The sequence below is a fragment of the Plecotus auritus genome (genome assembly GCF_963455305.1).
Source record: "Plecotus auritus genome assembly, chromosome: X".
NCBI lineage: Eukaryota > Metazoa > Chordata > Mammalia > Chiroptera > Vespertilionidae > Plecotus > Plecotus auritus.
In genome coordinates this window covers 73,652,130-73,679,306 of record NC_137784.1, presented here as the reverse complement: position 1 = coordinate 73,679,306, position 27,177 = coordinate 73,652,130, and the positions used below count along the sequence as shown (strand labels likewise).

Genomic DNA, 27,177 nt, shown 5'->3' with positions numbered 1-27,177 from the left:
GTTCATCTCACGGTAAAATTGCATAACATGTAATGAACCTAAAGCAGTCATATTTCAGTGCAAAAAATTAAAATTTAAAAGCTATCAACACCTGCCTTGGGACTACATTATAAAATTTCCAAAAGCCTCCTAATATTTAAATCAAAAAGGGGGGATAGTAGAAGAATATCATGTGAGGAAAAATATCCTATAAGTAAATTACATCTAGAAAATTTTTACTTTAGAAAATTAACTTTCATTTGTAATGCTAATAGCAAGACACCCATGAAAAACACACATGGTGTCAAAACAAGCCAAAGGAAAATTGTTTGGGCAAAAAATGAAAAAGGATCCCAAGTCAAATTTATAGAAACGATTCCTTTATTAACTTTTGGTCGAGAATATGTTTGTATATTTTCAGAAAACACCTCCAAGACCATGTGGATTCCTGCAACAGAGAGGAATTGACAGGACTGCTCCAGCCATGAAGACAGAAGAGAAGCAGTCCAGAGATGGAAGACGCTGACAACGCCTTGCCATACTAGCAGTCAGCAGCTGTGCGTCACTAAAGGTTGCCCAGGATCAAACCAGAGAGGGTCGGACATGCATTACCACCATTTGTTCACCATCCAGAACTGAAATTTCATTGCTGACATGTACACATAAGGAACTGTTTGACATTGAAATTGGGACTCAAAAGAACTGTTGGCCCAGAAAGAAACTCACTACAGACTGATTCATTTGCCTCTCAGCATAACCATTATTGCTTGTCTCATTTTCGGTTCTTATAAGTGTATTTCTAGTATCACATGATCTCGCTCATCTAGGGGAAATAATGAACAACATAAACTGATGAACAAAAACAGACCGGGAGACAGGGAAGCATCAATCAGACTGTCAAACCTCAGAGGGAAGGTAGGGGAGGGTGGGGGTAAGGGGGAGAGATCAACCAAAAGACTTGTATGCATGCATATAAGCCTAACCAGTGGTCATGGACAACAGGGGGGTGGGGGCATGCATGGGGAGGGGTTTGGGATGGGAATGGGGGGATGAGGACAAATATGTGATACCTTAATCAATAAAGAAATTAAAAAAAAACTTGCGGCCTAGAAATCTGGATTCTTGGTGTCTGTGGGTTTGAAGCTGTGGTTGCAGTTCTCTGTCCCCAGTGGCTACAGGGTCCTGGTTTGCATCTGAGATACGACTGGGTGGTGGTGAGGCCAGGATCCTAGTCTCAAGCAGCTTTGTTTCTCAAGATGGCGTGGTCTCTGTGCACGCACTGGCTGCCCAGAAGTGTCCACTTTGTGCACGGGCTCCGCCACCTAAGACTGCCCGGTTTGGCAGCCCCTTGGAGGACCTGCAGAATCTAACTGTCCCTAGCTCATGCACACACACACCACACACGTCTACACTCTCCTCTATGGTTCCCTCACTCTCTCACACTCTCTCCCTCCCTACCTTCCTGCCAGTCGCCATCTTCCAAATCTCTTGTTCTCTATTTTTAAAAGATACTGATTTCTCTTTGAAGGAAAGGATAAAGGGAGGAAGAGAGGAAGACAGGTGATAGGCAGCCTGCAGTGGACCCTACTTGCTGAGGCTTGCACACTCACAGCCCCACCTCACATCTCTGGGAGTCCTGCCACTTCCTTGTAAAGCCATGATTTTTATAACTTCCTTCCAAACTGAGCAGAAATCCTGCTCATTCGCATTCAAGTTTGAGAGTATGATTTTGATGTAGCTTAACATTTATTGAGGGTTTACTGTGTGCCAGGCTCTACCACTCTCCATGTATTCATTCATGTCATCCTCATAATAACCTCAAGAGTTAGGTTCTCTTCATTTAGCAAACAATCTCCCACACTGCAACAGGCACTATTTAACGCATTTGGGAAACAGTGAACAAAACAAAGATTCCTTGAGGGGCCTTCATTCTAGTGGAAGCCAAATAGTGCTGGCAACTTACAAATACAGGAACTGAGGTACAGAGACCTTAGGCAACTTTCTCAAAGTCATAGACAGTAAGTGTTGAGCCTGTGATTTGGACCCAACATCCCAACCCTAATATTTGTGCTCTTAACTGCTACACTGCAATTGGTTAAAAAAAAAAAAAAAAAGTCCCATTGGAAAAATGATCCAGGAGAACTTGGAATGTACAATTATTGAGATGAATCCTGGCCCTGAGTATAAAATCAGATTCTGACCAGTACAGTATTCTATGAATAGATTAATTACTTCAAATTTCTTCTTGAAAATATTTTTTCTTCACATTTTTATTATTAATTTTATGTTATTGTTTAAAGTATTACATATATCTCCTTATTTTCCCCCATTGACCTTTTCCCCATTCGCCAGCCTCCCCTATCCCCTGTCACATGCCCTCATCCCCCCCCCCCAGTGTCTTGTGTCCATTGGTGGTGCTTATATGCATGCATACAAGTCCTTTGGTTGATCTCTTCTCCCCCCCTCCCCAAAACTCCCCAGCCTTCCTGCTGTAATTTGACAGTCTGTTTGATGCTTTACTGCCTCTGTATCTATCTTTTTGTTCATCAGATTATAATGTTCTTTATTTTTTATAAATGAATGAGATAATGTGGTATTTTTCTTTCATTGCCTGGCTTATTTCCCTTAATATAATGCTCTCCAGGTCCATCCATGCTTCTGCAAATGGTAAGAATTCCTTCTTTTTTATAGCAGCATAGTATTCCATTGTGTAGATATACCATAGTTTTCTAATCCACTCATCTGCTGATGGGCATTTGGGCTGTTTCCAAATCTTAGCTATGGTGAATTATGCTACTATGAACATAGGGGTGCATATATCCTTTCTGATTGGTGTTTCTAGTTTCTTGGGATATATTCCTAGAAGTGGGATTACTGGGTCAAATGGGAGTTCCATTTTTAGTTTTTTGAGGAAACTCCATACTGTTCTCCACAGTGGCTGCACCAGTCTGCATTCCCACCAGCAGTGCAAAAGAGTTCCTTTTTCTCTGCATCCTCGTCAACACTTGTGGTTTGTTGATTTGTTAATGATTGCCATTCTGACAGGTGTGAGATCGTACCACATTGTCGTTTTGATTTGCATCTCTCAGATAATTAGTGACTTTGAGCAGATTTTCATATGTCTCTTGGCCTTCCTTCTGTCTTCTTCTGAAAAGATTCTATTTAGGTCCATTCCCCTTTTTTTATTGGATCACTTATCTTCCTTTTATTAAGTTGTATAAGTTCCCTGTAGATGTTGGAGATTAAACCTTTATCAGTGATAACATTTGCAAATATGTTCTCCCATACAGTGGGCTTTCTTGTTGTTTTGTTGATGGTTTCTTTTGCTGTGCAAAAGCTTTTTATTTTTATGTAGTCCCATTTGTTTATTTTCTCTTTAGTTTCCATTACCTTAGGAGCGGTATTGGTGAAGAAATTGCTTCGGCATATGTCTGAGATTTCTCTGTCTGTTTATTCCTCTAGTATTTTATTTTATTTTTTAAAATTGTTTGAAGTATTACAAATAGTAGTACATATGTCTCCTTTTTTTCCCCTATTGACCTCCCCCCGCCCTCCCCTTCCCCCAATACATGCCTTTACCTGCCCGCCCCCCAGTGTCTTGTATCCATTAGTTATGCTTATATGCATGCGTACAAGTCCTTTGGTTGATCTCTTACAGCCCCCGCCCCAACCTCCCCTGCCTTCCCCCTGTAGTTTGACAGTCTGTTCAATGCTTCTTTGCCTCTGTATTTTCCCCCATTTCTTTCCTTTAAAAAATCTTGCCTCTGAAGACTAGAAATAAACATATAATAACAAAAAATGTTTGAGTCCCTATTTCAATGTCCAACAGTTCTGAGTCCCCGTTTCAATGTCAAACAGTTCCTTATGTGTACATGTCAGCAATGATATCTGGATGGTGGGCACATGGTGGCAATGCAGGTCTGACCCTCTCTGGTTTGGTCCTAGGCAACTTGCTGCATTGCACAGCTGCTGACTGCTAGCGTGGCAAGGCGTCATTGGCATCTTCCATCTCTGGACTGTTTCTCCTCTTGTCTTCCTGGTTGGAGCAGACCTGTCAATTCCTCTCTGTTGCAGGAATCCACATAGTCTTGGAGTTGTTTTCTGAAAATATATAAACATATTCTTGACCAAAAGTTAATAAAGGAATCTTTTCTTTATAATTGATTTGGGATCCTTTTTATTTATGCCCAAACGATTTTCCTTTGTCTTATTTAGACACCATGTGTGTTTTTCATGGGTGTCTTGCTATTAGCATTACAAATGAAAATTAATTTTGTAAAGTAAAAATTTTCTAGATGTAATTTACTTATAGGATATTTTTCCTTACATGAAATTACCCTACTATTCCCCCTTATTTGATTAATGGAGGCTTTCCTTACATGATATTATTCTACAATGTCATTATAATTTTAGATATTTTACAACAGCATATTGTACAATTATCCCAAACAAACTTACAAACTAATTCTTGGAATGTTTGGCAGCAATTAAAAAAAAAGGGGGACATGAAAGGATTTAATCCCTTTCAGGAGGAATTAAGGTGCTGTGAAGGCATTTGAGCATTCTATATTGGCCCCTCTTGCCTTTGGTGCCAAGAGGGACCCTCTTCTCACAATCCAATTGCCCTCAACTGCTGCCTGAGCTTTCTGTTCATGCTGAGCTTGAAGCCTCGTGGTGGCTGGTACCATGGATCTGTCTCTCACCCTATCTTGTGAGCTGGGCCCTCTCTGGAGAAGAAACCTGAGTTCCCCGAGATATGTGATCAGTGCTGGGGCCCTGCCAGCAGGCCAGGGGATCCCAAGGCAGGTGCTGGGCATGGAGGCCATGGGGGCATAGGCTACCAAGGAGACAGAACTGAACCTCACATCACCCTGCTTGGCCCCGGAGGATGACTGGTTAGCCAGAGATGGGTAAGATTCCTCAGGGAAGGAACAACCTAAGACAGGCACAGTCACAGAGGGGCCATCAGGAGAGAACTTGGGAATCAACAGAGGTGGGGCACAGACCCTCACCCCCCCAACTTTGCAGGGGCCTGAACCCTTACTCTGTCTGAGGGAGGTCTCCTGCCCCCATGGCTGTTTTGCTTCCCACGCCCAGCTCAGATCGGGACACAGGTGACAGACAGTGACTTGGCCCAGCTCAGATTGGGACCCAGGTAACAGACAGAGACTTGGCAGACAGCAGCTGCCCTATATCTAAGTCCAGCCTAGCACCAGGAATGCTCAGGGCCTACTCAAGAATGCAAATAATCCTTTCCACTAATATTTACAGGGTAAACTAAGATTGTTGGTAGAGTATTAAATTTGACAGTAAAATAGTAATCAAGTTTTCAGATTAATTTAAATAGGCTAATTGAAATAAGTGAATATTCAAGAAAATTTAATTGTACTGGACAAAAAGCTGTTCCTAAAATGGTAACTAAAATTTCTATTGGTAGTTCATCTCATGGTAAAATTTCTGAACATGCAATGAAACTAAAGCAGTCATATTTTTGTGCAAAAAATTTAAAATTTTAAGTTATCAAGACTGCATTATAAAATTTACAAAAGCCTCCTCTAGTATTTTTATGGTTTCCCATCTATGTTTAAGTCCTTTATCCATTTTGAGTTTATTTTTGTGTATGGTGTAAGTTGGTGGTCTAGTTTCATTTTTTAGCATGTATCTGTCCAATTTTTCCAACACCATTTATTGAAGACACTGTCTTGACTCCATTGTATGTTCTTGCCTCCTTTGTCAAATATTAATTGAGCATAGTGGTTTGGGTCAATATCTGGGTTCTCTATTCTATTTCATTGGTCTATTTATCTGTTCTTGTGCCAGTACCAGGCTGTTTTGAGAACAGTGGCTTTGTAATACAGCTTGATATCTGGTATTGAGATGCCACCTACTTTGTTCTTCTTTCTCAGGATTGCTGTGGCTATTTGCTGTCTTTTTTTATTCCAGATGAATTTTTGGAGAGTTCTTTCTAGGTCTGTGAAATATGCCATTGGTATTTTAATGGGGAGTGCATTGAATCTATAGATTGCTTTGGGTCTTATGGACATTTTAATGATCTTGATTCTACCAATCCATGAACATGGTATGTTCTTCCATCTGTTTACATCTTCTTCTATCTCTTTTTTCAGTGTCCTGTAGTTTTCCATGTATAGGTCTTTTACCTCCTTAGTCAAGTTTATTCCTAGGTATCTTAATTTTTTTGGTGTGATGCTAAATGGGATTGCTTTTTTAGTTTCTCTTTCTATAAGTTCACTATTGGTATACAGAAATGCCATAGATTTCTTGGCATTAATTTTGTATCTGCTACATTGACGAATTCATCTATTAAGTCTAATAGTTTTTTGATGGAGTCTTTCAGGTTTTTTATGTACAATATCATGTAATCTGCAAATAAGGACAGCTTTACTTCTTCTTTTCCAATTTGGATGCTTTTTATTACTTCTTCTTGTCTAATTGCAATGGCAAGTATTCCAATACTATGTTGAACAGGAGTGGTGATAGTGGGCATCCCTGTCTTGTTCCTGTTTTTAGGTTTTAGTATTTGCCCATTGAGTATGATGTTGGCTGTGGGTTTTTCATATATGGCTTTTATTATGTTGAGGTATGATCCTTCTATTCCCACCTTGCTGAGAGTTTTTATCAAGAAAGGGTGTTGGATTTTGTCAAATACTTTTTCTGCATCAATTTAAATGATTATGTGATTTTTGTCTCTCAATTTGTTTATGTGATGTTTATTGATTTGCGGATATTGTACCATTCTTGCATCCCCAGGACAAATCCTACTTGGTCATGGTGTATGATCTTTCTGATGTACTGCTGGATCCGATTTGCTAGAATTTTGTTGAGGATTTTGGCATCAATGTTCATGAGGGATATTGGCCTGTAATTCTCTTTCACTGTGTTGTCTTTATCTGGTTTTGGTATTAGGGTGATGCTGGCTTCATAGAATGAGCTTGGAAGTGTTCCTTCCTCTTGAATTTTTTGGTATAGTCTGAGGAGGATAGGTTTTAGTTCTTCCTTGAATGTTTGGTAAAACTCCCCTGTGAAGCCATCTGGCTCCGGGCTTTTGTTTGCTGGAAGCTTTTTGATGACTGCTTCAATTTCTTCCATAGTTATTGGCCTATTGAGATGTTTAGACTCTTCCTGATTGAGTTTTGGAAGGTTGTATTTTTCTAGGAATATGTACATTTCCTCCAGATTGTCCAGTTTGTTGGAATAGAGTTGTTCATAGTATTTTTAAACAATCCTTTGTATTTCGGTGGGGTCTGTTGTTATTTCTCCTCTTTCATTTCTGATCTTGTTTATTTGGGTCCTCTCTCTTTGCTTCTTGGTGAGCCTGGCTAGAGGTTCATCAATCTTGTTTATCCTTTCACAGAACCAGCCCTTGGTTTTGTTCATCTTTTGTAATGTTTTTCTCCTCTCTATGTTGTTTATCTCCACTCTGATCTTTATTATTTCCTTCCTTCTGCTTACACTAGGCTTCTCTTGTTGCTCTCTTTCTAACTCTTTGAGTTGTAGGGTTAAGTAATTTATTACCATTGCTTCTTGGTTTTTGCAGTAGGCTTGTAGAGCTATGAATTTCCCTCTCAAGACTGCTTTCGCTGTGTCCTATAGATTTTGGATTGTTTTCATTGTCATTTGTTGCCATGATGCTTTTTATTGCTTCTTTAATCTCTCTGGTAACCCAGCCATTGTTTAATAGCATGTTATGTAGTCTCCATGTGTTTGATTTTTTTGGATTGTTTTTATTGTAGTTGATTTCCATTTTTATGCCACTGTGATCTGAGAAGATGCTTGATATGATTTCTCTCTCCTTGAATTTGAAGAGACTTTGCCTGTGACCCAATATATGGATAATCTTTGAAAATGACCCATGTGCACTTGAGAAGAATGTATATTCTGTGGCTTTGGGGTGAAATGTTCTGAAGATGTCAATTAATTCCATCTGGTCTTGTGAGTCATTTAGGATTGATATTCCTTTGCTGATTTTTTGTTTAGAGGATTTGTCCAATGTTGATAGTGGGATATTAAAGTCCCCTACTATGATTGTATTGCTGTCAATCTCTCCCTTGATAATCTCCTCCAGAAGTTTTTTTTATGTATTTGGGTGCACCTGTATTGGTGCGTATATGTTTACTAGTGTTATTTCTTCTTGTTGGATTGCTCCCTTTAGTATTATGAAGTGGCCTTCCTGATCTCTTTTTATGTCCTTCACTTTGAGATCTAATTTGTCAGATATAAGTATTGGTACCCCAGCTCTTTTTTCATTTCCATTCGCCTGAAAAACTTTTTTCCATCCCTTTACCATCAGTCTATGTGTGTCTATTTTTATGAGGTGGGCTTCCTGTATACAGCAGATATATGGATCATGTTTTCTTATCCACTCAGTTACCCTATGTCTTTTGATTGGGGCATTTAATCTATTTACATTTAAAGTTATTATTGATAGGTACTTGTTTGTCACCATTTTTATTCTTTATGCCTGTGTTCTTTCTTCACTTCCTATTTCTTCTTTTTACAGCAGACTTTCTTCTTTTTACAGCATTTCCTGCATTGCTGGTTTGTTGGTAATAAACTCCCTTAGTCCTTTTATGTCTGTGAAGCTCCTGATTCCACCTTCAATTTTGAATGACAGCTTTGCTGGGTATAGTATTCTTGGGTTCAGTCCCTTGCTTTGCATCACTTTGTATATTTCATTCCATTCCCTTCTGGCCTGGTGTGTTTCTGTTGAGAAATCAGTTGATATTCTAATAGAAGATCCCTTGTAGGTAACTTTCTGTCTCTCTCTGGCAGCCTTTAAGATTCTTACTTTGTCGGTGGTGTTCGCCAATTTAATTATGATGTGCCTTGGTGTCCGTCTTTTGGGGTTCAACTTGTTTGGGACTCTATGTACTTCTTGGACTTGCATAGTTTTTTTCTTGCCAATATCAGGGAAGTTTTCTGTCATTATTTCTTCAAACAGGTTTCCTATTCCTTGCTTCTCTTCCTCTCCTTCTGGTACCGCTATTATGTGAATGTTGTTTCGTTTTGTGTTGTCCCACAGCTACCTTAGGCTGTCCTCTTGCTTTTTAAATCTGCTTTCCAGTTGCTGCTGTGTTTGTGTGTTTTTTCCTACCTTGTCTTCTAATTCACTGATGCAGTCCTCAGCCTCTTCTAGTCTACTGTTTAACCCTTCCATTGTGTTCTTTATTGCAGCTATGTCGTTCTTCATCTCCTCTTGGTTCCTTTTCATGTTGGTGACATTCTCATTCAACTCCTTATAATTCTCACTGAGTTGTGTGTATTTGTCATTGAGTTGTGTGTATTTGTCATCCATCCATTTAAACATCTTTATAACCATTACTCTGAATTCTTTCTCGGATATGCTGCTAGCCTCAATTTCATTTAACTCCCTTTCTGGTGAATCCTCTTTTCTTTCCTTTGGTGATTGCTTTTTTTTGTCTTCCCATGTTTTGCTGTAACGTTTTAATTGTAGGTCTGATTGGTTTGATACTCAGGTTCTTTTGGGGATGGTGATACTGGTGTGATCTCTCAGGTCTCCTGGGCTTGGTAATTTAGTGTAGTTCCCTACTTAAGCTATTTGGGTTCTCTTGATGTAGGCCTGTGAGCTGGAAAGGTACAATTGCGGTGTCTAGAAGTCAGCAGCCATGGTGGGGGGTGTCCCAATTTTTGCTGTCTTGTGCCCTTGATTGAAGTCATGCGTGTCCAGAGGGGACTCACAGTGGCACCCAGGAACCGTCTGTTGGGGTGAGGGGTCTCAGGAGGCCTGCGTTCTGGAAAGGCATGACTATGGTGTCCAGAGTTCTGTAGTTGTGGGGTGGGCAGACTCAGCTTTTGCTGCTGCACCTGTGGTGGATATGTGCACGCTCTCAGTGGAGGATCACAGGGGCATCCACGGTGCATTTGCCAGTGAGGGGCACTGAAGTATTCTGACAGGCCCTGGCACTGAAGCCCTGTAATTGAGGCGTATATGTGCAGGTATCTAGGATGAGTTAATTCAGAATTTCTACTGCCAGTGGGAGTGATCTTGTCCAAGATCACACCCACTAAGGACTCACAGCAGCTCCCATGAGCGCCCTGTGGATAGATGGGCTCAGGGTGCCTGCCCCTGGGAAATGCACGCTGACTGGAGGTACGTTTGCCTGCGCAGAGCTCTGACACACTTTGAGGGGCCCCGGTGCTGAAGTTAAGCAGCTGGGGTGTATGTGGGCAGTTATTCAGGAGAAAGGAGTTCAGAATTTCTACTGCAGGGCAGCGCTGCCCTGTACAGAATCACACCCAGCAGGGGCTCAAAGCAGCTCCCCAGAGGACCCTGTGGATATATGGGCTCAGGGTGCCTGCCCTTTGGAAATGTGTGTGTCTGTGGTGGTGAGTTTGCCTGGGCAGAGCTCTGATGCACTTTGAGGGGCCCTGGCGCTGAAGTTACACAGTTGGGGTGTCTGTGGGCAGTTATTCAGGCAGAGGAAATTCAGAATTTCTACTACGGAGGAGCGCGCTCTTGTCTGCACAGAATCACACCTGTGGGGGCTCCCAGTGGCTCCCAGGCACTGCCTAGGAGTGGTGTGCCCTGGATACCTGCAAGGCTGGAAATGTGGGAAAGAAAGTGGTGTCCAGAGTTCTGCCGCTGGGGAGGGAGAAGATGCACTTACTGCTGCGGGAATGGTGCACCTTTGAAGGTGGAGGTCCCAGGGTCCGCGGGTCTGCAACTGGGGTAGCAGGATTTTGGCTGGAGTGGCTGCTAGGTCACGGGCAGTGTCAAAGTCATGACTGGGTGGTGGTGCTGATGAGTTCCTAAAAAAGGCCATTCTCCCCTCCAAGATGGCATGGGCTCCGTGCCCGAGTCCTGCAGTCCAGTGAGTGGCCACAGTGGTAGTAGTCTCTCCTTGTCCAAGAGAGCCTGGTCTGCCAGCCCCTGATGCTCCTGTGAGATTTAACTATCCCTTACTCATTCACACACACACCACACACATCCACACACTCTCCTTTCATACCCTCACTCACTCACTTCCTCTACCTCACCTCTGTCCTGCCAGCCGCCATTTTTTTTTCTCTCTTCTTGAAAATCTTTGAGATCAAATGCCATTTGGTTTGAATAAGAAGAGACAGGGTAATCCCTAAATTCCAAGTATTGCTAACAATATGTATATTATTTATATGCCGGAAATATCTGTTAAGGAATGTGATAAGTTTGAAAATGTACTCTGCTTGATTTCATGTTCAAGTGGATTGGAGAGTAGGCTCTCATAAACTAAATCTAATCAAGGTTTATGGAAGCAGAAAAAGAAAGACAAGGAAATGTGTCTCCTCTCCTCCTACCTTGAGACTGAACATGGTTACTATTTCTACAGCTCAACTATTCAACAAGAACAGAGTCTGGGCTGGGATCCAGGGCAGATTCTGGAATGTACCCAAAGAAAGTTTCTGTAGTTCTCTGTACACAAGAGAGATGAGGCTCAGTGTTTGAAAAGGTTAGACTGAGCTGAATTGTGCCACAGCACATCCCTTTTGTGCCTTTGCTAATTAGTCTGTGTGCTTACATTTATGCATAATTGAAAGAAAAAATATCCTGAAATAATACATGAAAAATTAAGAAAACAAACCAAGACATTGTACTTCTAGCTAGGGCCTATTATTTGCATTTACCTTGAGCCTTTGAATCATTTGCATGATTTTTAATTTAAATGCTAAGCTAATTTCCATGACTCAATAAGCAGTTGAGTCTACTGGTGTCCCCACATAAGTGCGCTTTGAACTAGAGCTGACTAGGCTGAACTCTATCAGAGGCCCTTGTAAGCCCCAGGCTCACCTAGATTGTGGTGTTTCACATAAAGTAGCTATAAGGAACCAACCACATCCCCCAGGATTTAAAATAGTGAGTTTCTCAAAAGCGGGGACCTCCAACTTTTTTTTTTTTTTTTGGCATCTTTATTTTTATTTTTTTGAATTTTTATTTTTTTTATTAAGGTATTATATGTGTACATATCTTACCACTGCCACCCCACCCCACTCCCATACATGCCCTCACCCCCCAATGTTTTGCATCCGTTGGTTATTCTTATATGCATGCAACTTCTTCATGGTTATGGCCACTGGATGTAGCATGGTTTCTGGCACATTGTAGACTCTCAGTGAATGTCTGTAAAATGAATGGCTAGGTGCATACTTTTGATTCTTTAAGCATGAATGAAGAGAATTTTCTTTAAAAGTTCTATATCTATTAGGAGCTTTTCATGCTATTTCCACAATACTTTTGCAAAAAAGTAAAAGAATATTTATTAACTCTGTCAGATTTATCAATAGATAAAGTAACTCTTGCTCCAAAAAGTTTGAGTCCAGTGTGAAGTGTAGATACAGCATATCACCAAAGTGAAGCCTTTGGAAGAAACAGAACATGAGTCACAGGAAAAAGAAGTTAAAAGAAGGCCATGGTAATATATTTCGTGTGCAGGGTGTTCCTTCAGTAATCTTGAAATAGTTCCCTTCTGAGGTACAAGCATCTTTCAGCCTCTTCTGTAGCCGAGGGTTACAAAAGCTTTCAGAGATGGTTTGTGAGCAGTACGGGGCCATGGGCAGCTGTTCTTTATGCCGCCTGCCAGCACAGCATCCTGTCTTTCTGATCCTGAGCTTGCTTTTTGTACATCGCTAAGCAGAACATGTAACAGAATAATGGGTTTAGTTTTCAGTGGTCTCAATAGTGCCCTTTCTTACTGTTTTCATTAAAATAATGAATGTCAGTCTTCGATCCAATGTGACTGAAGGTTAATTGGTAAGCTCTTTTCTGGGAGGGGTTGTCAGGCCCTGCTGTGTGCTGCTGATAGCTGCAGCCATGGAGCAAAGCAGCCTGATTAGCCCCGTGATTATTCCATGTACAATATAATCAGGCTGAGATACAAAACAATGAGGTGTCTGTATTCGTTCAGAACAAAGTACAAAAAGTCGCTGCAGAAAAGGAGGGCTGAGGAGAGGGTGGAATGCTTCACATGCAATCAGTCTCCAGTGGTCCTAGAAGAGTCTGCTGGAATCTTGGTTCTACAGAGGTTGGCAACGTGAATTTAAATCAGACACATTAAGAAACAAAGTAATCACAACCACTTTAAACTCTGTTGGGACTAAGCTAGTATATAAACAAGCAAACCGCACACAAAGGGTTTAGTGTGTTTTGTAAAACCAACCAACAAACCAACATTCCAAACCAGATTAAAAAAGTCTGTCCTCTTTTTTTGAATTGATTTTAGAGAGCGAGAGGAAGGGAGAGGGAAAGGGAGAGAAATATCAATGTGAGAAAGAAACGTCAATTGGCTGCCAACAGGGGTCAAACCCACAACCTAGGTATGTGCCCTGACTGGGAATCAAACCCCTGACTCTTCATGCATGGGAGGACGCTCCAACCAACTGAGCCACTTGGCCAGGGCAGCCTGTCCTCTTTATAAGCACAGTCTGACTGACATTTATCTTCTTTCCTTCTCAAGGTGTCCCATAGGCTCAGCTATGAAAAATCAGTCCTACCCAAGAGCCTTGTTTTTCAACTTTCTCTGTAGGCAAGCGTCTTCCTAAGAGTATTCCAAAAGGTTTAGAGTCACATTAATTCAGTCACAGCCATTAAGATTTTATCTGCTAAAGCTCTGGAGTTGCTTACTGCATATATACTAACGTGTCACTTTGTAAGTGGCCTAGTGCGTTTGGACTTTTGTAACAAAATACCAGAGACTGTGTAGCTTAAAAACAACAGAAATTTATTTCTCTCCCTTCTGGAGGCTGGAAAGTCCAAAATCAAGGTGCCAGCATAGTTGCCTTCTGGTGATGTCCCTCTTCCTGGTTCATAGTTGGCACCTTTTTGCTGTGTCCTCACATGGTGGAAGGGGCAAGGGATCCTTCTAGAGCCTCTTGTATAAGGGCCTTAATCTCATTCATGAGAGCTCTGCCCTTATGACCTAATCACATCCCAAAGGTCTCACCTTCTAGTGCTGTCATCTTTGGGGGTTGGGATTTCAACATGAATTTGGGGAAGACAAACATTTAAACGACAGGAGCAAGTTCCTGGTGCAAAACACAGATCAATATATCGTAATGGCCTTCAAAGTCAGTTAACTTCGGAAACTTTTTCAGTCTGATAAGGACACCTTTGCCACCAAGAGAGGGGGGCAGTCACAGAGACCATAATAATTTTGCCAAAGTGACAGGAGCCTTTTAGTCATTGTCTCTCTTTGAACCCATTCACTGTCCTCTCCCATAACATACTGCTTAGTCCTCTAACCATTACCAAATAGCTACTTTCTCTCTTTGGTGCACAGATGTGCTCTTCTCCTACCATTAAATGCCATCAGCATCTGCTTTTCTGCCAAACCTCGCCTTAGCCTCAAAATTTGAGTGGAGGCTTACTTTCTGCAGCAAGCCTTCCAGCTGGCCCTCCTAGCATACAGTCACTCCTACTGTCCAACCTTCTATTTTCATCCCTATTGATCACTTGGCACTGAAAAGTGTTTATTTGAACAACTAAACATGGCTAAACAGAACATGCAACAGAATAATGGGTTAGTTATTTTTTTTTCTTTATTTTTATTTTTTTAAATATATTTTTATTGAATTCAGAGAAGAAGAGAGAGGGAGAGGAAGATAGAAACATCAATGATGAAAGAGAGTCATTGATAGGCTGCCTCCTGCACAGCTCCTACTGGGGATTGAGCCCTCAACAGAGGCATGTGCCCTGACAGGGGATCAAACCGTGACCTCCTAGTTCATGGGTCAACACTCAACTACTGAACCATGCCGACCGGGCTGTTCATGTGTTTTTAGACTCAGTGCTTTTGATGGATTGCATTTTAAGGTATTTTAGAAGTTCCTCTCTGGCTACTAGTTAGTTGCTCCCTTCACACTGACAGATATGACTGGCTAAGAGTTTGGGAAACAATTAATTTCTCAAAACAGAAGCATGGGGGTGGGGGGTGGGGAATCAACCAAGAAAAATTGTCTTCCCACTTTCATCTTGTATTTTGACTTCTCTTTTGTTTCTCATAAAACAACACTCCTGAGTCCACATCACTTTCCACATATTCCCTAAAAATGCCATTACCCTTAAAGGGCCTTGTGATCCTTAGCAGTAATGTCAGACATTTTCATGTTTAGGGCACAAACAATAGTGAGGAGAAAGCTGCACACTTCTGCTCAGATCTAACTAACATAAATATACATGTATATGCGTTCACACACCCACCCACCCACCCATATATAAAATTGTGGTTGACAAGAAAAAAATGTTTAGACATGAACTTTTTATTTCACCATTCTGAGACATGGAAGTATATTTAGGTTTAAGCATTGATGCGTTACATTTTTCTGAGTAAAATTTTATATGTAGAAATAAATATATATTTTAGAATATAAATTGTCAGCTATAGATCCAATACAACCACGGCAGTGCTAAGGAACTAGAAGCTAAATTTGTGGACACTATTTCTATTCTTTATTCAAGCTCATGTATTACCAAGGATTTGGTGCTGTGATAAAAATCTGAAGGGTAATAGTTGCAGAGACAATAATAATTCTGCACAAGTGACAGGAGGCCTTTTAGCCAATGTCCCTCATTGAATCCACTTACTTTTTATTATGGACCCCTGCGGCAGAATTTGAATAAAGCAACAATAACAATATGACTTCACAAACAAAAGCCAACACAAAAACTTAAAATCTTGGAGGGTAGCATTAAATATTCACTACATTCAATAAGTATTCATGACTATCTTTGACTCCATCAAATGAACTATGCTTGTTATTTGCTGTGAAACACAAATTCTACCCTGAAAATGTGAGTTATGTCTTTGTCTCCTAATCTTCTCTTCTGTTTTAGAAAACAAGAGATTTTTGTTGAATTCCATTATGTAGCTTTCTATTAAACCCAAACAAAAATGGACAGGAATACCTGATTCCTTAAACTGATATTAATTGCTTCTGACTATTTTTCTGGTTATCATCAACCAGAGTAATTTTTCACCTTTAGAATTTTCCAAAAGAATGTATCAAATTCATTTACTACTATTGGCCTAACTACATTATGGAAATTTGAACATAAAAGGTAAATTATCACATGCTACATCAGTCTCCTTGGATTATGCAATATTTATTCATATTTTTGGTATATTTGATATTGAGTCATTTTAATATGGGGCACATATTTTTCCCCTCAGCTTGAAGCAATAAATTTTAGGTTCACTCATTTCAAATGTCTTACTTCTCTGCCTCCCAACGCCCCTCCCCCAAACAATCATCATAGACTGTATCTCGTCAAACTTCTAAGGGCAGACCCACAGATTTTATGGTGTTGGGTACATCATGAGGTTTGGCTATTTAGGGATAAAGAAATGACAGAAAAGATGTGTGGTTGCCCTTAGCAACTGCTGCAATCACATGCTATTTGTGTTATCTGTGAGCTGCAGAGCATCACCTTCTTTTTAAGAAACACAAACGTGCACATATAGTATACCTCATGATAGTTTTCAGCTAATCACAGATTTGACAACAATAATAACCTAAGAAGTGGAGCACATATTCCTTTGGTTTCACTTTCCTGTTTATCAGGGGGATATTTTCAAAATATAACACTTCATTTTGTCTTGTTTATAAGAAACAACTCCACTGAATGATACTTTTATTGGGAAAATAAGAGGCAGTGGAGCATTAGATTTGATCACAATACAGCCTGTTTAATATAACAATAACTACTTCAGTCAATAATTTGAGACTCCTTAGTATAAAAATCTGCCTTTCAGATGATTTTCTCTCCAATTTCTTGATGTGTATATATTAATTTTTCTTCTTTAAAGGTCACAACACAGTGTTTGTTGTAAGGAGACATCAAAACAGAAAGATCAATTTTAATTCTAAGTTTTCTGAACACAATCAAATAATCCTATTAATAAAAGCCTAATATGCAAATTGTTCAACCAGGAGTTCGACTGCTCACTATGACGTGCACTGATTATCAGGGGGCAGGGCAGAACATGGTGGGCGATGCGGTGCTGGCAGCTGGTGGCAGTAGAGGTGCTGCCCGCCCCAATGAGTCCTGATGAGAGCGGGACCATGGTGGGATGGTGGAGCAGGTGAGGGGGCAACACCAGGCTACAGTGGAGTGCCAGGCAGGGCTGCATGGCTGGGAGGCTGGGGGTGCCAGCTGGGGCTGTGATGCTGGGGGCTTGAGTTGGGGCCCAATTCCCACAGGCACCCAGAGGGACCCCACCCATGCACAAATTCGTGCACCGGGCCTCTAGTCTATATAATAAAAGCCTAAGCAACCTTCACTGCGGAACAACCACAACGACCAGTCACTATGATGTGCACTAACCACCAGGGGGCAAATGCTCAACGCAGGAGCTACCCCCTGGTGATCAGTGTGCTCCCACAGGGGGAGCGCTGCTCAGCCAGAAACCAGGCTCATGGTTGGTGAACGCAGTGGTGGTGGCAGGAGCTGCTCCCACCTCTGCGGCAGCACTAAGGAGCAGCAAGCAGGCGGGCGGGTGGTAAGGAGCAAGGGGTCCTGGACTGCAAGAGGGATGTCCAACTGCTGGCATGGGGAGCGGGCCTAAACTGGCAGGTGGACATCCCCCAAGGGGTCCTGGACTGCGAGAGTGCACAGGCCTGGCTGAGGGACCTCCCCCCACCACCACCACCACAGTGCAAGTATTTCATGCATTTGGCCTCTAGTGTTTAAAACTGTATAGGCCAAGAGGAAGTTGTTTTGTGCCAATTGAGCTAATTAGACTTTTAATAGTCTCACCTCTGGAAATTAAGTATTTCTCTGTTGGCTGACCTACCTGTCCTTTCAAACAGGCAATTATAATAAGAAATTATTAAAAATAATTTCTGTTATTCCTCAATATGTTGAGCATTTATCACTATAAAAATAAATAATATTCTTCAAAGTTCCCTGTCAAACAAAAGACTTCACCTGAGGTACATTTTTTTTTTTTTAGATGAGGATACATGATGTCAATTTATCACTTTAAAAATGTCTTTTCAGCCTGCGTGGTGTAGCTCAGTGGTTGATTATAGACCAATGAACCAGGAGGTCATGGATTCAATTCCTGGTCAAGGCACATGCCCAGGTTGCAGGTGCACGAGGCAGCCAATTGATGTTTCTCTCTCATCAATGTTTCTAACTCTCTATCCCTCTTCCTTTCTCTCTCTAAAATAAATTTTAAAGAAACATATTTTTTTATATAAAAAAGAATCTCTTCAGTGGAAAACTGTGTAGTCATTAGGGTCATTCATAAGTATTGTATTTCTCCTCTTTCTGGTACACGATAGAATTGGATTGTTTATCCTAGTTTAGTTCAGGCCACATGACTTTATTTGGTCAATAAAATATAAGCAGAAAGGGCATGGGTTCCTTGATGGATGAAGCCTTAAGAGCTGGTGCTCAGTTGGCTTTCCCATTGCTTGCCTCCTCAGCAGTTGTAGAAGCACAGGTGGAGACAGAACTTCTGTCAGCTCAGACTCCTGAGTTACTACTTTGAATATGACCCCACCTGCAGCTAAGATTTTGAGGGTTTTCAGTTACTGCAAATTTGCACAATTTGATGAATACAAAGATGAAAAGGAAGCTAACAAAAACCCTAAGGCTACTAATGTTTAATCACTAACATTAGGAAGTTAGATTGCAGAGGAAGTTAGATTGCTTTTGTTTCACTTCTGGTTTGCACAGTTGAGGATGGGGATGTAGCTTCTCCCAAGGAACCCTGTGGTAGATTACAAACATTGCCTTACCCCGTAGCCCTGACTTTTGTCATGTTGTTTTTCAGAATCTTCTACTCTGATTCTGGGTTTAGCCACATGACCTCCTTTGGGATGTCAGCAAACAGAAAACATAGAATCTTGAAAATTATTGTGCAATTGTGCATGCCCTCTGTCTTCTCTTCCATTGCCATCAGAACATGCCTGGCATAGCCTGCTGAAAGGTGAGAGATGGGTAAACAGAACCACACTGCCCTGCTCATCCCAGCCAAGGTCAGTTTGAATGAGTGTACAGTCAGCCAAATCCCAGATATATTTGCCATGATCAACAAACTGCTTCGAAAGCCATCCTAGGCACATGAGCAATAAACGTTGTTGTATGCCAATGAAGCTTTGTGATCATTTGTTGCAGAACATTATTGTGGAACTAGTGGCCTGGTGCATGAAATTTATGCATGGGAGGGTTCCCTCAGCCCAGCCTGCACCCTTTCCAATCTGGGACCCCTTGGGGGATGTCTGACTGCCGGTTTAGGCCTAATCCCTCTGGCAATCAGGGACTGCTGGCTCCTAACTGCTCACCTGATTGCCCCTAACTGCCTCTGCCTGCCTGCCTAATTGCCCCTAACCCCTCTGCCTGCCTGCCTGATCACCCCTAACTGCCCTCCCCTGCCAGCCTGATCTGGGCCTCAACTGCCCTCCCCTGCCAGCCTGATCTCGCCCCCAACTGCTCTCCCCTGCCTCAGCCCCAACCACCATGGCTTTGTCCAGAAGGAAGTCGGACGTGCGGAAGATGGCCGGTCGACCTGGTCTAATTAGCATATTACCCTTTTAGTATTATAGATAGATTATATAGGATAGGATTGCTTAAATGAGGAGGGGTTAGCCTTTTTCAGCAGGAGGAGATGCTCTTGGCAGAAAAAATACATAATCCCTATATCTAGACTGATAGCCAGCCATATGCACTATACTGCCAAACCAGTCATTAAAAAATTGAACCGCTTTCTTATACCTTACACCAAACAGCTGTTGCCCTTAAAACCCCTCCTCAGCCCCCACCTTAAATTCTGCCTTCGCAGTTCACCCAGAATAGGTTCTGAATGGTCAGGTTCTATGCCAGTCAGGGTCAATAGCTCTGCCTCCTAGGCAGCCATTGGCTCCTCGCACTTCACCCAGATTTGGTTCTGATTGGTCGGTTTGTATGCCAGTCAGTGTCAAAAGCTTCGCCTCCTAGGCAGCCATTGGCCCCTCACAGTTCACCCAGATTTGGTTCTGATTGGTCTGTTTTTATGCCAGTCAGCATCAAAAGCTCCACCTCCTAGGCAGCCATTGGTTCCTCACACGTCACCCAGATTTGGTTCTGATTGGTCGGTTTCTATGCCAGTCAGCATCTCCGGGCCTATCTCTGGGCCTGATCAGAGAGGCAGGGCTGATCAGTACCCCTCGCGGAGGCCTGGAGAAAAAGAGAGGTGTGGCTGCTGGCCAGGCCTGGAGAGAAAGAGAGAGGCAAGGGCTGATCAACAGCTGCCATGGAGGCTACGGATCAGACCCTGCTTCTCTCTCCAGGCCTCTCTCCGGGCCTGATCCGCAGTCCCCTCAGCAGTCAGTGCTGGGTCACTGCACCCACAGTGGCAGCAGTCAGTGCTGGGTCACCACAGCAACCCAGCACTGACTACAGGACAGACTTCCGGTTAAGCCTTTGGTCATTTTGGACATTATGGACCCTGGGTTTTTATATATCAGGATTAGTTTCCTGAAATATACCCTCCTCACCCCCACTCCTCACCAACACTGTCCCCAAGCCCCTCTGCAACATTAGCCCCTAGGATAACTCCATACTTGCCATTTCTTTTCTTTTTCTTAATTTAAATTCTTTATTGTTTAATGTATTACATAAGTCTCCTTTTTCCCCCATTGACCTCTCCCCAGCCTCTCCTACCTCACAACACACACTCTCACCTCCTAACTCCCGCATCTGTGTCCATTGGTTTTGCTCATATGCATGCATACAAGTCCTTTGGTTGCTCTCTTACCCCCTCACCCCCCGCCTTCCCTCATAGGTTGGATGGTCTATTCAATGCTTCTATGACTCTGGTTTTATTTTTGTTCATCAGTTTATGTTGTTCATTGTATTCCACAAATGAGTGAGAGCATGTGATATTTATCTTTCTTCACAAGTTTCCCTTCCACCTCTTTTCTCATGAAAAATAACTGCCTTTGGAGATACATAGTAAAAGTTACTGTTTTAAAACTGGCGGAACTTAATTTTCATCTTTCTAGCATTGTTTGTTCTATTACCAGGCTTATTGGCTCTTCTTACCTAGCTACTCCCCTTGTTGGGACATTGAATTAAAAAAAAAATCTACCCAGCTAGTATGTGTGGGTGTGTGTGTGTGTGTGTGTGTGTGTGTGTGTGTGTGTAAAACATGATGCATCTTTGGAGATTCTCCACATGCAAAAGTGTTTCCAAATCTATGTACTTTTCATTAATCAAGGCATTTCCTCTCTACCAATCCAGACAATTAAGCCTGTATGCTTTATACTTCTGAAAATGCTGAAGTGGCTCATTTATTTTTCCTTGCCCTACAACTGAAGGTAAGTTAAGGGAGGCAAGACACTGCCAGGGGACAAAAGGGACCTGAAATTGTAGTAATATTTTCTAATTTGTTTTATCTTCTTAGAATTGCATCAAAGTGATATTTAATTGGTTGCATTCATATATAAGAAAAGAAAAATGTATTTCTGAGCCCTGGCAGGTGTTCTCAGTGGTTAGAGCACTGGTCCCGGCACCAAAGTTTTGATTTCCAGCCCTGGTCGGGGTGAGTTCAGGAAGCAACAAATCAATGTCTCTCTCTCTCCCCCACTCCCTCCCCTCCACTCTCTCTAAAAATCAATGGAAAAAATATCCTTGGGTGAGGACTGACAACAACAAAAAGTATTTCTGAGAATAATTATAAGCCAAAATACAGAAAAAGATTTAGTACATCCCAAAATATGCTATTTTACAGATTTAAGACTCTCTCAATCCACTGTGATTATTTTTGCTTATCCAAAATATGTTAAAAGGAGAGTTTTTAGATAATATTATGTTGAATCAAAAGTACTGCTAATAGATCCTACCACTACATTATTTTTATACTTTTTGAACGTTTTAATCTCCAGGTTTGCAATGTCCTTTCAAAAACATGAAAATGCTTTTTCTTTCCTTTCATTTTGTCTTTCCCCATGTGAAAAGTATTGATCCCTCTCTTTCCCTTAAGTGTGTATTATAAGCTACAGGCCAACATGATTGCGTTCCTACTTTTTTGTTTTATCAACATCAAAGATGTATTAGTAGCTCTCTAGAAGGAATTTTAGCCATTTTGTACAACCTCTTGGGTAGTGTTACAAAAGGCCAATCTTAAAAACCAAGTCCAAAACCTCTAATGACATGAAGAGGAGAGGCTAAGGTTTTGTTTTGTTTCTCTTTCTTCTATGGTATCAGAGAGCAAACAACTTCATAAGTGGTCTCACTCTGCATGCACTACTGCTTCCATAATGTATTTAATAGGTATATGGATAGTTTCAACTAATTTGTAAAGTATAATAATTTACCTGACAATAAACTGTCATTTTCTTATTGTAATTCCACCAAGTCTATCAAAGCAAATCGTGATTTTGAAGCACTGTTAAACACTCTGCATATTTTCATAGTAAATCAGCACTTGTTTATTTAACACAGGTGTTTCTGTAATTGTGCCACTTTAGGAAAATTCAATGCTCAATGGCCTACAAGTACTTCCACCTGTCAAGAGTATTGGTCCATTATTAGTATATTGAGTGAAAATATAAAATGTGTAAAATGTTAGCTGATTAGAGACTTGGTTTTGCTTATTCTGATTCTGTTTATATTTTTCTTGTCACTTCATTCATGTAAAGCATATTTTCACCACCCTCAAAAGAAAGTTAAACCTGCTAATGATATATTTAGCGAAAAATACAGATGTTGTATTCAAATTAAGACCTTCATTTTAAGGAACAAATTGTCTTCTATGTTATAAATTGAGTCTTGAAGAGGAATCAAGCAACCTAGAAAGGCAGTGGGCTATTGTAGCAATATAGTTTTGTGCTTTACTGTCCTAAATGGTGGCTGGGTTGGTGGTTCATTGCAAGGTGTTAAATGATTTCATAAATCATTCAGAAGCATGTTTGAGTACGAATAGGCAGGGAGACAGAGGCCATGGTGCTCAGTATTGTGCCATGAGAAAATGCAAAGTAAAGTAGAATAAGACTAGGTCCCTGCCCCCTCAAAAACTTTACCATCTACTTTGCAAAACTAAATGGGAAACAATTAGGGAACAGTGAATACTAAAGCTTCTCCAATGAGGTGAATTATAGAAAACTTTAACAGAAAAAAAAAAAAAAAAAAACCTTCAGGGAGAGGAAGTAATTAGCACTAGCAAAGGCATGTAGGCAGTAATAAACATGAAGTCCTTGAACATTGTAGCTTGAGAAACTGAATAAATGAGCTACCATCATTATGCATTCAAAAGTTTTGGTTTTAGTAATTTTTGTTATCATTTATTTCTAAGCACTTCAAGTTGCCATTATGATATATTATTGGTCCCATGAGTAATTTAGAAATATTTTTCATTTCTGAAACTATCTCTGCCCTTTCTTTTTCTTTTTGTGATGGATACTCCAACTTAATTGCATTATCATCAGAAATTAAGCTACTCTCTGAAATTTTTGATAGCTTCTTTATATTTAATACTAGAGGCCTGGTGCACAAAATTCATGCACGGGGGTGTGTATCCCTCAGCCCAGCCTGCTCCCTCTCTACTCTGGGACCCCTCGAGGGATGTCCAACTGCCCGTTTAAGCCCGATCCTGGTGGGATCAGGCCTAAACAGGCAGTTGGACATCCCTCTCACAATCCAGGACTGCTAGCTCCCAACTGCTCACCTGCCTGCCTTCCTGATTACCCCTAACCGCTTCTGCCTGCCAGCCTGATCACCCCCTAACTAATCCCCTGCCAGCCTGATTGATGCCTAACTGCTCCCCTACCAGCATGTTTGCCCCTAACTGCCCTCCCCTGCAGGCCTGGGTCCCTCCCAACTGCCTTTCCCTGCAGGCCTGGCCAGCCCCAACTTCCCTCCTCTGCTGGCTTGGTCACCCCTAACTGCCCTCCCCTGCAGACTTGATTGCCCCCAACTGCTCTCCCTTGCAGGCCGGGTCCCTCCCAACTGCCCTCCCCTGCTGGCCATCTTGTGGTGGCAATCTTGTGTCCACATGGGGGCAGGATCTTTGACCACATGGGGGCAGCCATCTTGTGTGTTGGAGTGATGGTCAATCTGCATATTACTCTTTTATTAGATAGGATAGAGGCCTGGTGCATGGGTGGGGGCCAGCTGGTTTGCCCTGAAGGGTGTCCCAGATCAGGGTGGGGGTTCCCTTGGGGCATGGGGCGGCTTGGGCGAGGGGCCTGTGGTGGTTTGCAGGCCGACCACTCCCCCTGGTGACCCAAGCAGAGGCCCTGGTATCTGGGGTTTATTTATCTTCTACAATTGAAACTTTGTAGCCTGGAGCAGAGCCAAGCCTTCTGCTTGCTCCATGGCGGCAGCCATTTCTATTGGGATTTATGTATCTTCTATAATTGAAACTTTGTAGCATTAAATGGAGGCCTGGACCTGCCAGTGTGTGCGGAAAGCTTGGCTTCCTCCATCACCGGGGGCAACCCTAGCCTCCTGCTCTTTCCAGCTCCGTGGCTGCCGCCATTTCTGTTTGGGTTTATGTATCTTCTATCATTGAAACTTTGTAGTCCTGAGTGGAGGCCTAGGCAGGCAAGGGCAGGCAGAAAGCTTGGCTTCCTCCATTGCCAGGGAAACCCAAGCCTCCCTCCTACTCTCTGTGGCCGTAGCCATCTTGGTTGGGTTTATTTGCATATTCGCTCCTGATTGGCTGGTGGGCGTGGCTTGTGGGTGTAGCAGAGTGATGGTTAATTTGCATATTGCTCTTTTATTAGATAGGATGTCACTGTATTCTGTGCCCTCCATTCACATTTTCCTATATTACTTCTGTGTTTACTTTCCTGCTGTCTGAAAGACATCCTTTAGAAGTGATTTTGTTAATCGTCTGTTGGTGATGAACTATTTCATTTTTTGTTTATTTCAAAATGATGCTTTTTCCCACCCTTATTATAGAAAAATAGTTTTCTGGGTACACAATTGTACATAAACAATTTTCTCAGCAGTTTTAAAATATTATTCCATCTCCTGGATTACATGGTTATACTTAAAACGTGTGCTATTATTCTAATTATCATTCCTTTGTAGGTATTATTCTTCCTCTGCCTCTGAATTTTTGTAAAATATTTTTGACTTTGATGATCTGCAGGTGAATATCAATATACTACAATATTCCTACATCTAGGATTTTTTAAATCATGCTTGATATCTCTCAGATCTTATATCTGTGGATTCAAGGTTTTTTGTTTTTTTAATTAGTTCTGGAATATTTTCATCCATATCTATTTAAATAAAGTTATTATTTATGCTCTATATTATTTTCTTCTGGTAGAGTTATTTACATTAGACGTTCTCACTTTATCCTACATGTCCTTGTATCTCTAGGCTCACTTGGAGTAATATCTGAGTCACTATTTTTTTTCTCTTCAGCTGTTTATAATTTTCTCTAAAACCTATCCAGTGAGTTTCTAACTATTTCGCCATTTCTAAATGTTATATTGGCATTTTATCAAATATTACTACCCATTTTTGTAGTCTTTTATTGTTTACTCAATTATATAGGAACTTTCATATCATTACAAAGTTCATGGATAGTTATTTGCAGCACCTGAAGTTCTTGAAAGTCTAAATCTACAGGAAACAGTCAATCAAGGATTTTAAGTCCATTCAAACTGTCCTTTAAATATAAATTCTATAGACAACCACCTGGACCTCGATGCTTGTGTGTGGTTGGAAGAAGAACTAAAGACTTGTAAGCACATCCTGCTCTTCGTCTTCCATTCCCAGGACTTTCTGAATGCTGTCTATACCAACATCATTCACATGCACAACAAGAAACTAAAGTATTATGCAGGTAATTGCAATGAGCTTGTGAAGACATGGCTGGAGCTGGAGGAGAACCAGATGAAGAGGTTTCACCGGGAGCAAGATCAGATCCTGCACATGAAGAACTACATTGCTAGGTTTGGTCATGGCAGCCCTAAGCTGGCCCGGTGTGGGTTTTCAATAAAAATACTTAACAATGTAACTTTTAGACCTGTATGACATCCACAAAGGGTCGAACAAAGAAAGAAGAAACAAAAAAGAAATAATAAAAATTGAAAAGCATGTAATAGAACAAAGTGGTGCACCAAGGAGTGAGGGGTGAATAGTAGGAGTGGCCCATACATGTCTCTGCAGAAAGGAGTTGTTATCATCGACATAGATTAAAATTTCTGGTGCACGGTAATAATAAAAAACAGATATATTTTCAGTTTTGCTATTGTTTTAAATTCCTTATAGACAATACTAGATGCCCAGTGCACGACATTCATGCACTGGGGGTAGGGGAGTTCCTCAGCCTGGCCTGTGCCCTTTTGCAGTTCAGGAGCCCTCAGGGGATGTCTGACTGATGGCTTAGGCCCATGGGGAGAGGGCCTAAGCTGTCAGTCAGACATCCTCTGCCCTGGAGGTGGGCCACTGCACTCGCCAGCCATCTGCCTGGCTTGTGGCTGAGCAGCACTCCCCTTGTGGGAGTGCACTGATCACCAAGGGTCAGCTCCTGCATTGAGCATCTGCCCCCTGTGGTCAGTGTGCGTCATAATGACTGGTCATTCCAACGTTAGGTCGATTTGCATATTACCCTTTTATTATATAGGATACCCTTTATTGCTACACCTAAGATGACCACTCCCACTGTTTCCCCTTGATAGACCACCAATAGCCAAATAAGCCTATCAAACACTACATAAGAAATTGCTAAAAAAATAATAATATTACTGACAAAAATGTATTGGTAAGAGGATAAATAGAAAATTAGGAGGAAAAGGAGATATACTAATTTTATCACTGCTTCCAGTATGAAACTAACATTTATACTTTGAAGAAATAGAGGACGAAGGTATTACATAAAGTCATTATAAAAACAATTACTTTTACTTGAACAAAAATGTAAACTTTTTAAAGTATCACATGATCTATAAATAAAAATACAATAAAGCAATCTGACACATTGTTCAAGATTTTATTTAAAAAAACAAAAAAGATATAAAATACTGTGATATTATACCATATCTGTTATATCACTAAATGTAAATTGGTTAAATTTAAAAATGAAGTAATTTCTGATTTTATCCAAAAGATAAATCAACTCAATTCTTATGCAAAAATGTCTTCATCAAATAAATTGATTGAGGCAAATTGGAAATAAAAGGATGGACAAACTTATCCTGGGAATAGGCAAACAAAAAGGAAACATATATCATGAGCTTACTACT

General features: G+C 41.2%; 1 pseudogene across 1 annotated transcript in view; it reads left to right on the top strand.

Moving 5' to 3' along the window:
* LOC308240165 (ATP synthase subunit O, mitochondrial-like) overlaps positions 1-25,966 on the top strand; it is an 89,233-nt pseudogene extending 63,267 nt beyond the window's left edge. Inside the window, exon 5 of the transcript in view lies at positions 25,620-25,966. The product of the transcript in view is annotated as an ATP synthase subunit O, mitochondrial-like (transcript). The remainder of the gene's footprint in view (positions 1-25,619) is intronic.
* Positions 25,967-27,177: the final 1,211 nt, after the last annotated feature.